The 12,419-nt window shown below is 34.6% G+C and overlaps 1 protein-coding gene across 1 annotated transcript in view; it reads left to right on the forward strand.

Moving 5' to 3' along the window:
* The first annotated feature begins 265 nt into the window (after positions 1 to 265).
* Positions 266 to 12,419, forward strand: part of LOC133338438 (uncharacterized) — a 97,133-nt gene continuing 84,979 nt past the window's right edge. Inside the window, exon 1 of the mRNA XM_061546611.1 lies at positions 266 to 298. The gene's annotated coding sequence lies outside the window, so the exon portion shown is untranslated. The remainder of the gene's footprint in view (positions 299 to 12,419) is intronic.

Genomic DNA, 12,419 nt, shown 5'->3' on the forward strand with positions numbered 1-12,419 from the left:
TGTTGTCGTCGCCGTCAACAGTTTGATGTGAAATTTTGTCACAAAGTAATTGGGTTTTTATGCTGGAAGCCTAAACACACAAGCAAACCAAACTAACAAAAAATACAAAAACAAAAAGAAACCTCAACAAAAAAAATTCAAGTTTGCAAGTCAACCTGCACTACCCCACAATCGTAGTCAACCAACACAACAAAACAAAAAATTTTCATCATTGTCGAAAAAAAAAATCTCCAAACGTAAAAATAATCACATCTCTATCATCATGGAATCCCCCAAACAAAATCAACGTCAGAGACAGGTAAAAAATAGTTTTTAATTTTTTTTTCTTATAAAAACACACTCTCACATCGGCACCACATCTTTGTCAAATAAAGATTCCCTAGGTTTTTATGTATTGCACAAGTCAGTAATGTTATAAAATATGTAGTCCAAATGGGAGGCAGGGATACTAGCTCCTCTGCTTTAATATAGTTTAAAACCAGTGAGAGGAGCAGTATAGTCGGTCGGGGCCGACCGTATGATACCCTACACAACTTCCACGAATATCTAACTTTGCGTTATTTTCACCCTCTTATCACCCGACTAAAGGTCAACAAATATTACTAATATTAAGTAGACGAGGGCTGTACTTGTCCAGATTCTCTTTACCGATGTTGGGCTTTCAATTGTAGCCTATAGATCGAATAAAAAACACAAAACTTCCACTTCATCCCAAAATTATTATCTGATCATCACCTAAAATGATAGGCGTTGTCCCTGACCATAATTGGAATCTCATTTCAATGCGTTCAGCGCTATATTTCTGCCCTCTAGTTTGGTAATGGGTTACTAAATAATGTCTGAATACGTAAGCACCTGTAAATATTTAAGTGTAACTCCCACATCTGAGTACATACGACCATATAAATGGTATCAATTTAAAGGTCAACCACTCCCCTTGAATATACTATCTAGGTCTAGGTCCTTCAGGGACAAATATATACGCCATAGAATACAAATTTTGCCATTTTTCACACAAAAGTCAGGGCCCATTTGACCCGCTAAATATTGACCGATCATTATCAAAACAGGCATGCTTATTCTTTGGCCCGATTCCCTTCTCCATGCAAAAATACGCCGTTGTTGGGCCATAATTATGGCCTCTGGAGCGACCAGAAAAACCGACAAAAATAAAGTTTTTGGTCCATTTCATCCCCTAAATATTAACCGATTTTTTCCAAAAACAATAGGGGTCGTCATTGGCCAGAACCCATCCTACATGCAAAATTTCGTGATGATTGGTCCATAACTGTGGCCTGTATCGTGTTTACAAATTATAATGGACAGACGGACGGACGGACACACATGTCTAGGTCGACTCAGCTTGTCGAGATATGACGATCGGTATACTTAAAGGTGGGTCTAGGACCAATATTTCGCTGCGTTACAAACTTTTGGGGCTGCACAAAGCTATAATACCCTGACAACATAGTTGTGTAGGGTATAATGATATTCTTCAATTATTTAAACATGATCGAATGCAGAGACTTCCTTCAGGTCGTCTATAAAGTATTTCCTCCATAAATAATCCCCATAAAAGAGTTCCTATTTATATAAAAAATCCCACCAGATTGTCAAAAAGACCTTCCTCAGCTTGCCTTAAGAGACTCCCTTCAGTATAGAGACTAACTTCAGTTCGTCTATAAAGACTAACCTACTAAGCCTTTTATAAGGACTCCTCGTCTCTCTATAGTGAATTGTCGTCTATAAAAACCGCCTTCAGCTCGTCTATAGAGACTCCCATCAGCTCGACAACTTGTCCATACAGACTCCCTTGAGTTCGTCTACACGATCATCTCTTAAGCTCGTCTATAGAGACACCCTTCAGCTTTTCTATAGGAACTCGCTTCCTTCAGCTCCTCTATAATTGTCTACTCCCTACCCACGTCTATAGATACTCCCTTCAATTTATCTATAGAGTCTCCCTTCAACTATCTATCAAGACTCATTTAAAGTGGTCTACAGATTGTCCCTTAAGCTTTTCAGTTCATCTAAATAAACTCATTTCTATTTGTCTATAGAGACTCCCTTGTCTATAGAGACTCGCCCTTCAGCTCGTCTATAGAGACTCGCCCTTCAGCTCGTCTATAGAGACTCGCCCTTCAGCTCGTCTATAGAGACTCGCCCTTCAGCTCGTCTATAGAGACTCGCCCTTCAGCTCGTCTATAGAGACTCGCCCTTCAGCTCGTCTATAGAGACTCGCCCTTCAGCTCGTCTATAGAGACTCGCCCTTCAGCTCGTCTATAGAGACTCGCCCTTCAGCTCGTCTATAGAGACTCGCCCTTCAGCTCGTCTATAGAGACTCGCCCTTCAGCTCGTCTATAGAGACTCGCCCTTCAGCTCGTCTATAGAGACTCGCCCTTCAGCTCGTCTATAGAGACTCGCCCTTCAGCTCGTCTATAGAGACTCGCCCTCGTCTATAGAGACTCGCCCTTCAGCTCGTCTATAGAGACTCGCCCTTCAGCTCGTCTATAGAGACTCGCCCTTCAGCTCGTCTATAGAGACTCGCCCTTCAGCTCGTCTATAGAGACTCGCCCTTCAGCTCGTCTATAGAGAGACTCGCCCTTCAGCTCGTCTATAGAGAGACTCGCCCTTCAGCTCGTCTATAGAGAGACTCGCCCTTCAGCTCGTCTATAGAGAGACTCGCCCTTCAGCTCGTCTATAGAGAGACTCGCCCTTCAGCTCGTCTATAGAGAGACTCCCTTCAGCTCGTCTATAGAGAGACTCCCTTCAGCTCGTCTATAGAGAGACTCCCTTCAGCTCGTCTATAGAGACACCCTTCAGCCCTCCGATAAAGGCTCCTTTCTGTTCGTCTATTGAGACAACCTTCAAATCCTCTACAGAGACTTCATTCAGCTCGTCTATTGAGATTCTCTTTAGACTATTTTAAGACTCTCCTTTAGTCTTTCAGTTATTTCACTCCTTTAGTCGTCTATACAACCATTCTTTAAAATGTCCCTGGTGGTAACTTTTAGAGAATTTCTTTAAGTTATTTCATATAGAGTCCACAGCCACCACGTCCTTATTCCTTGGCTGCGTCATTCTTATGTGGATCCTTAAAATGTTCGAAAATCTAAAGAAACCCCAACTTCTGAGCATGTTTCAAATTGTTATTTTTCATATAAGTAGTTTTTTAAAGCTAGTGATATTTACACCCTGCACAACTACGCCTCTGCCCATTACACATCAGTTTTTTCTTTTCTCTTCACACATTTATTTTGTGTAGTTATATTTTTTTTATTTTTAATTTGTTTATTTTAAAAATTAGTTTAACCCTGAAAAATTGCCTGCTGTCAAATGCAACGTTGCGTTAAATATCGTAATTTTTCAAAATTTATTTAACTAAATGTGAAAAATAGTACATTATAAGTATATTAACATAATTTTTCAAGTTTATGATAATATTTACAAAAAATATATATAAACAAAATTTAGGATTTTTGCAAAAAAAAAAAAAATTAGAAATAGGCGCAGATAAACCGTCCTTAAATACTTTTGAGATAGAGAAATATATTCAGACGTCTTCTTAATAATCTTTCATAAGAAAACTGTGGATGGCTAGGGTTCTCTTCGGAAGACCTCTTAAGGACTTTTAACATTTAGAATTACTAGATATTATATTATTATTTAAATGTGATTTTAGGTATTAGGATATTCATATATCGAATACTTTATCCTTATTCTAGAAACTTCTATGCATAGGACTTTTTTCAGATTTTCTGTAGGAAATGTCTGAAAGGCCTTCTCTCCAAACATCAAAATTGCCTTCACTGCGGTCTTCATTGGAGAATATTTTGTTATTTTCTACAAAGAAGACTTTAACAAACTTTATGGAAAATTTCGTTATTCATTTAGTTCGACTCATAAAACAACTAACAAATCATTGAAAAATAATTCTTTAAAAAAATACTTTTAAACAAATTCATTATTTCATGCAATAACAACCAAAGAAGTCTAATAGTTATTTACCTCTACCTCTTCTAAGTCATCTTCTTCACTTCTTCATGGATTTACCAATCATTAATCAACTTAAAATTTAATATTTTTTTTCATTTCACAAAAAGAAAAAAAACATAATTACCACGTGCAGCTTTGCATGTGTGTGCGTGTGTGTATGTTTCGCTGTTTATTAACCAATAAACAAGAACATTTGTTTGTGATCACGTAATAACTAAAATTTCAAATACAAAAACAAAAAAACATTATTTTTAATATTTCTTCATGTTGATTGTTAGTATTTCTTCTTTAAAAAAATTAATCATATTTTATAGACTTTTGAAATAAGTTTTTGTGTGTGAGTGTGTGTTTTTTTTGTCACGTACATTGATTGTTTCTCTTGTTTCAATTCAATTCATAATAATTTATTAAACAGTTCACATGTAATAATTATTATGAAACTTTAAGGTTCTTTGTTAAAGAATATTTAGATGGGGTTTTAACGTTTGGAGCTGGAGGTTTTTATGTTCCACATTTGAAAATAAAAATTACAGCACGTGACTAAGTGAAAAAAATAGGAAAAACAGCTGCAAGAATAATACAAAAAATAACAGTGAGAGGAACAATAAACCGAGTTTGTATCTTAAGTCTTTTGTTTGCAGTATACAAATGATTAAAAGCGCCGAGTTAAATGCAGCGAATTTAACGAAAAGCGATTTTTATTTTAGTTTTAGTAATCAAACAAATCCGAAATTGATGGACTTGTAAAAAAAAATTAAATCCACGTCTTTTGTAGGATTAAAGTAAATTAATTCTGTGGGCTCAAAAAATTTGAAAAATATCTTTATAAAACTATTTTTAAAATCTTAATTCTGATTGCCCTGGAATTGAAAAAATACATAATTATTAATTTTGATTACATAAAAAATCTAGCTCGTCTATGGAGACTCCTATCAGCTTGACAGCTTGACTATACAGACTCCTTTGAATTTGTCTACAGAGCATCTCTGCAGTTCGTCTATAGAGACAACCCTCAGCTCGTCTATAAGAACTCCCTTCCATCAAAAAAATATTTTTCCTTAAAAAATATTTTTTTTAATTTCAAAATTCGATACTGTTGGCCTTCTTAAAAAATATTATTTTTCTGCATTTTGCATGCTCATGGTATAGCATATCTCCGTACCAAAAATTATTAATATTGACCCAAGTGTTAGGTTAGCCCCCATTGTGTAGCACATCTCCTTACTAAAAACCAGTAGGCGGAGCAGTATAGTCGGACGGGGCCGTCCATAAGATACCCTACACAACTTCCACAAAAATCTAACTTATTGTGGCACTACATTCTGAGCAATGGTAATATTTCGCGATATTTTCACCCTCTTGGCCGCCCAGAGGTCACAAATATTACTAATATTCAATTAAAGATTTTCTAATTACTTGTCCAGATTCCCATCAACGTGGGTTGTGTTGTGACTTTGGACTTGGGATCAATTGTGGCCTATAGATCGACTCGAAAAAACACAACAAATTAAGTTTTCGGTCCACTTCATCCCAATATTATTATCTGATGATCATCGAAAATTATAGGTGTTCTCCTTGACCATACCTGGATCCTCATGGAAAATTTTAAATCGATCAGCACTATATTTCCGCCCTATAATGTGGTAATGGGTTACTAAATAATATAATAATGTAAATATTTTTGTGTAACTCCCACATCCGAGTACATACGACAATATAATTGGTATCAATTTAAAGGTCAACCACTCTTCTTGAATATAATATCAACCTCTTGGGTCTAAGTCTTTCAGGGCTAAGTATATGTGCCATAGAATAGAATTTTTTTAATTTTTCACACAAAAGTCAGCGTCCATTTGACCCGCTAAATATTGGCCGATGTTTTTTAAAACAGGCATGCTTATTCTTTGGCCCGATCCCCTTCTCCATACAAAAATTCGCGGTGTTTGGGCCATAATTGCGGCCTCTGGAGCGACCAGAAAATCAGACAAAAATAATTTTGTTGGTCCATTTCATCCCCTAAATATTAACCGATCTTTACCAAAAACAATAGAGGTCTTCATTGGTCAGAACCCATCCTACATGCAAAATTTCGTGCAGATTGGTCCATAACTGTGGCCTGTATCGTGTTTACAAATTATAATGGACAGACGGACACACATGTCTGGATCGACTCAGCTGGTAGACTTATGACGATCGGTATACTTAAAGGTGGGTCTAGAACCAATATTTCGCGGGGTTACAAACTTTTGGGGTTGCACAAAGCTATAATATCCTAACAACATACTTGTTTATGGTATAATTATTAATATTGAACCAAGTTTCAGGGAAGCCCCCATATAACGGTACATCCCAATATTCGATATTTTGGGATTTTTGGACAGGCTATTTAGGCAAGTTGACTATACTTTAGTATTTAGGGTTCTCATTGTATATCACATGCCCGTACCAAAAGTTATTAATATTGACCCAAGTTGCAGGATGGCCCCACATAACGATACCCCCCTTATATTCGGTATTTGGGAGTTTTGGACAGGGTTTTCAACCGAATTGGCAGAAATTTAGTATTTAGGGTTCTCATTGTATAGCACATCCTTGTACTAAACATTATTACTATTGAACAAAGTTTGAGTGCCACCATATATTTATATTGACCCAAGTCGGTAATTTAAGAATTTTGGACACGTTTTTCAACCGAATTGGCGGTCAAATGTCACTGCCCAAAATTATCAGTATTGATTCCCGCTTTGGTAATGTCCCATAAGAAGCTAGCACCTCTATTTTTTCTCACATCTTTTTTCTTTTACATCGTTTTAAAAATTCACGTCTAATGGTAGTTGGAGAAAATATTCTTTTAAAAATTCACTTCTAATGGTCGTTGAAAAATGCTAATGTTTGAACTTCTTTATTTTATAATATATTGGCTGTGGAATGTTATTACAATTATTTGTTCTATCCCCATCTCTTTCCCTTTATTGACCATAACCACTTGTAATTTTGATCGCAACACTTGTGTTAAAATATATCAATGACCTCTTTGTAATTATTATTATGTTATTATTATGTCCTAATGATGATGATCGGCTATTGTGGATCATCGAAGGTGTGTGTAATATTACAAATCATCGCTATAGGGGTCGCTAAACACTTTGATGATCGGCTTATCAAATCGTCTCATCATCGGCATTGTCATCATCATTAATCTCAATAATTCAATTTTCAAAAGATATAATTTCGTGCAATATTTCTGGGCGTCAAATAGTTTTTTTTATAAAACAAATGTTACAACGTAATTTGTTATGGCCTTAGGTCAAAGTGCTTTTGTACTTTTAATAGCTAACAATTTGGATCAAAAACCTTATGAGCAATTTTAATTTTCAATATGCTGTCAATATTTTTTGAATAACTTTATATTAATGTACGTAGATGGACTATTCAGCCTACGGAATACATACAAAGGACTATTCAGCCTACAGAATACATACAAAGTACATGAGAAAGGTTTTAAAGAACCCTACAGAATGGCTGCAAGACTTGTATATAAAAAGGATGGTTTCAGTCTGTGCCAACCCGAAATTTCATAGAAATTTCATGTCACTTAGTTTTAAAAATTAAGTTTAAACCTTTAAAATACTTAAAAATTACAGCCTCCGCTTAGTGGGTGCTATGACAAAAAGTTGAACAATTCAAGCAAAATATTTTTATATTCGAAATTTCAAATAGCAGTCTTAGATGTGTCTAGGACCACTAAAAAAGACTAATAATATAAAGCAGACCCTGGCTATTAGGCTATGTCAAAAATATACTCAAATTAATATATATATATATATATATATATATATATTTTGGATGAAAATCGACCGATTAATGTCGATATAATACCCAAATATCCACAGGATTTTAATATATAAGTCCTACAAAAGACCTCATAAAGGTTTTCCAGCTATAGGAGACCTCCAAAAAGCTTTCAGTATAAAGAAAATTCTTTTGATAGGTCTTCTATCTGTAGAAAATCTTCACAAAATCATCTGGCTTCGGGAGGACCTCCAAAATATCTCCTATTTTTCTAAAAGGCACTTATTCTGTAGACCTCAAAAAGTTTTTTGTCTATAAAATACCTCATTAGTGGAGGATCATTCATAGAAAACCTCCCAAAGGTTTTCTATTTAACACTAGAACGCCGAAGGCGGTCATTTTGACCGCTTTCCAATTTCAAGTACAAAAGCAACTGTGCATTTAATGACACTTTTTTAAAAATTGGTGAATTTTTTATAATAAACGTAATTCTATGAGGTACAAAAAGTCACCAAATTTAAAAAAAGGTGTCATTAAATGCACAGTTGCTTTTGTACTTGAAATAGGAAAGCGGCCAAAATGACCGCCTTCGGCGTTCTAGTGTTAAAGAAACCCATAAACAATTCTTCTAGATGTCTTCTAGAAACTTCAAAAGAGTTATCCAGCTCGGATGACTTTAAAGAATCTCAAATCCATAGAAGACCGCCAGCTATATAGAACCAGTAAGGAAAGTAGTAAAGTCGGACGGAGCCGACTATATGATACCCTTCACCACTTTGGGTATATTCAACAGATGAATCCTAACATACGTCGCATTTGTATAGGACCAGTAAAATGAAATTGGATCCATAAACATGTCGTTCTGCAACCGATACTAAATTATTCATTTGGTCAAATATAGAAGCTGAACCGATTTTCAGCAAACTTAACACAATCATTCTAGACCTAATTCATTACGCTGTGCCAAATTTCGTGCAAATCGAAATATATATAGGGATTTTGGTGCACCATTTACCTAAAATCGGACGAAAATATATATGGGATTTATATCTAAATCTGAACCGATTTTCAGGAAACTTAACACACATCATTCTAGACCTAATTCATTACGCTGTGCCAAATTTCGTACAAATCGAAAGATATATAGGGACTTTGGTGCACCATATACAATAAATCGGACGAAAATATATGGGAGCTATATCTAAATCTGAACAGATTTTCACGAAAATTGACACACATCATTCTAGACCTTATTCATTACGCTGTGCCAAATTTCGTGCAAATCGAAATATATATAGGGATTTTGGTGCACCATTTACCTAAAATCGGACGAAAATATATATGGGATTTATATCTAAATCTGAACCGATTTTCAGGAAACTTAACACACATCATTCTAGACCTAATTCATTACGCTGTGCCAAATTTCGTACAAATCGAAAGATATATAGGGACTTTGGTGCACCATTTACATTAAATCGAACGAAAATATATATATGGGAGCTATATGTAAATCCGAACCGATTTTCAGTAAACTTAACACACATCATTCTAGACCTAATTCATTACGCTGTGCCAAATTTCGAGCAAATCCAGAGATATATGGGACTTTGGTGCACCATTTACATTAAATCGAACGAAAATATATATATGGGAGCTATATATCTAAATCTAAACCGATTTTTCCCAATTTCAGTAAGGTTCGTCCTTGGGCCAAATAAGTGACGTATGCCAAATTTCATCCAAATCGGATCATAAATGCGACCTGTACTTTGTTCACAAAAATACAGGGACAGACGGACATGTGTAAATCGACTCAGAAAGTGATTCTATGCATATTCTCAAAAGGAATCATGTGTCTATCTCGATTCCTTTTGCCTGTTACAAACATATGCACAAAAACATAATACCCTGTACTACAGTGTGGTAAAAATGCCAGAAGTTGTTCTACCTATTAAAGTTTTCCAAAATATATTCTATCTGCTGGTCCGTAGAACACCTCCAAAGGCTCCGGAATACCTACAAAAAGTCTTCTGAATGTAGAAGGCCTCTTGAAGTTATCTTATCCGCATTAGAGTTTTAAAAGGCCTTCAACCTATAGAAAATTATACTAGACCTAAAAAATATCATTATAAAGTCCAATGTATTAGATCTCCAAGAGCTGCAGAGAGATTTAAGGAGATTTCCAAATGTTCTTTAATATCCTAAAAATATACCACCTTAAAATTAAACATCGAGAGAAGTTCTTCTTTGTATAATACTTCTATAGATGTCTTCTATTTATAGGATACCATCTTTTTCCATAGATCACCTTCGAACATTTTTCCCTCCAAAACCTTTCTATACAATTTCTAAAATACCTATAAATAGTCTGCTCCACCTTTTAAATTGATTTTTTTTAATATTCTCACATCAATAACTTTTTCATCTTTTCTTAATAAAATTTCATTAGTTTTTACTAACATCGAAATCAAAAGACTTAAGACACAAACATGTCAAGCGGTTACCTTCTTCTTACAATTTTAATTAAATAAAACAAAATCCCCTCTCCCACCACACAGAAAACACTGCATATGACTATACAACCTCCTTATGCCACTTATCTGCCATATATTTATTGACTGACATGCATTGTATTTTTTTTAAAGCAAAAAATCGACAACAACACAAAAATTGCCTTTGTAAAGTTTGAATGGTAATTTAAAATTTAGAATGCTTTTGTTTTTTGTTTTTTTTTGTTTCATTCTTTTGTGATATAATAAGCATTGTGTAATGCCTTGCTGTTACAACAATAGACTACACGTGTCGATCCATATAAATAGATTTTTTTTCTAAATTTGACAGAAAATTTTGTAATTTTTTTGTTGCTTTTTGTTTTGAATTTTGGAATTCTTTTAGAAGTTCTCTTGTGTTTCTTGGCACTGGAGCCAGCCAGTCGATTAGTTGTAAAACAACTTTCAATTTTTTGTTGGTTATGCTATTTTGTAAATTACACAAATGTCAAATTATATCAGCATATATGACATCCGCAATGTACTTACAACCATACATATACATATGTTCGGAATTCTTTTGTTCGAGGGAATTATTTTTTTATTATTATAATTTTTAAACTAAGAAAAGAATTTGAATTGAAGTGTAATAAAAAAAAACAAAAGAATAAAGGTGTTAACATCTCAACATGATGGGTGCTTTTGTTGCGGAGATTTTTAGGTGTAACATACAGGGCGTTATTAATGTAATGATTTATCATTATTGACTACATGAATTTTAGGCCAAATAATGGGAAGATAAAGATGGCCAGCATTAATGTAGAACATCTTTCAAATATTTTCTATACATGCAAATTAAAAAAAATTGGAAATTACCACGGATCTTCATTGCAAGGATCTTTGTTCATTGAGCATAATTCGTTTTCGTTTCATATCAAAATGACTTTGTCAAAAATTGATCATTATTAAAGAATTTGTACGATATTGAAAAAATTCCCATATTGCTAGAATTCCCATTGCCAAATTACAGTCACTTCGTTTAGAAAATGTAACTTCAACCTTCAAAATACCATTACATGGGAACTAGAGCAAACTGTGGACAAATAAGTCGCATTTTCAAGACCAAATTTCACAAGAGTAGTAGCAAGGTATGTGAAACCTTATCTTAAATATTGTCTTCAATACATTCAATAGGACTTCCATTTATGGAAAACCTCAAAAAAGTGCGTATGCTACTATGACAATGGATTAAAAGAAAATACTCTTAAGATTGGGATTTTAAACGAATCAGCATGGATGTTTAAAATTATATTAAAATGTGAATTAAAAAAATAATATCACTCCAAGACTATACAGTCGTTTTTATACAATTTTTCTTCTTGAACAAACTTAAAAAAAAGCAGTGAGCGGGGCAGTATAGTCGGACGGGGCCGACCATACGATACCCTACACAACTACCACGGATTTCTAACTTTCTACAGATATTTACTTCGAGCCTTGGCAATATTTCGTGATAGTTGAACCCTCTTGCCCGATTAGAGGTCAACAACACCTCTTCCTTACACTGACATATTTTCCGAATATTACAGTCCTTCTAATTACTTGTCCAGATTCCCTTCACTGTGGGTTGCATGGTGAAGTTCGGCTTACAATTGTGGCCTATAAATCGACTCAACAAATACAAAAAAATAAGTTTTCGGTCCACTTCATCCCAAAATTATTATCTGATCATCACCCAAACTTATAGACGTTGTTCTTGACCACTACTGGAATCTCATGGAACATTTCAAAGCGATCAGCTCTATATTTTCGCTCTCCAGTGTGGTAATGGGTTACTAGATAATATCTGAATACGTAAGCACCTGTAAATATTTACGTGTAACTTACACATCCGAGTACATACGATAATATAATTGGTATCAATTTAAAGGTCAACCACTCCTCTTGGACAACTTTTCGGGTATATGTCCTCCAGGGGTAAATATATACGCCATAGAATACAAATTTTGTCATTTTTTACACAAAATTCAGGTTCCGTTTGACCCGCTAAATATTGACCGATCTTTGTGTATATGTTTGTAACAGGCAAAAGGAATCGATATAGACCCATGGTTCTTTTTGAGAATATGCATAGAATCA

Source organism: Musca vetustissima, unplaced genomic scaffold (genome assembly GCF_032173495.1).
Source record: "Musca vetustissima isolate MV318-11 ecotype Yass unplaced genomic scaffold, APGP_CSIRO_Mvet_v1 utg81974, whole genome shotgun sequence".
Classification (NCBI taxonomy): Eukaryota; Metazoa; Arthropoda; class Insecta; order Diptera; family Muscidae; genus Musca; species Musca vetustissima.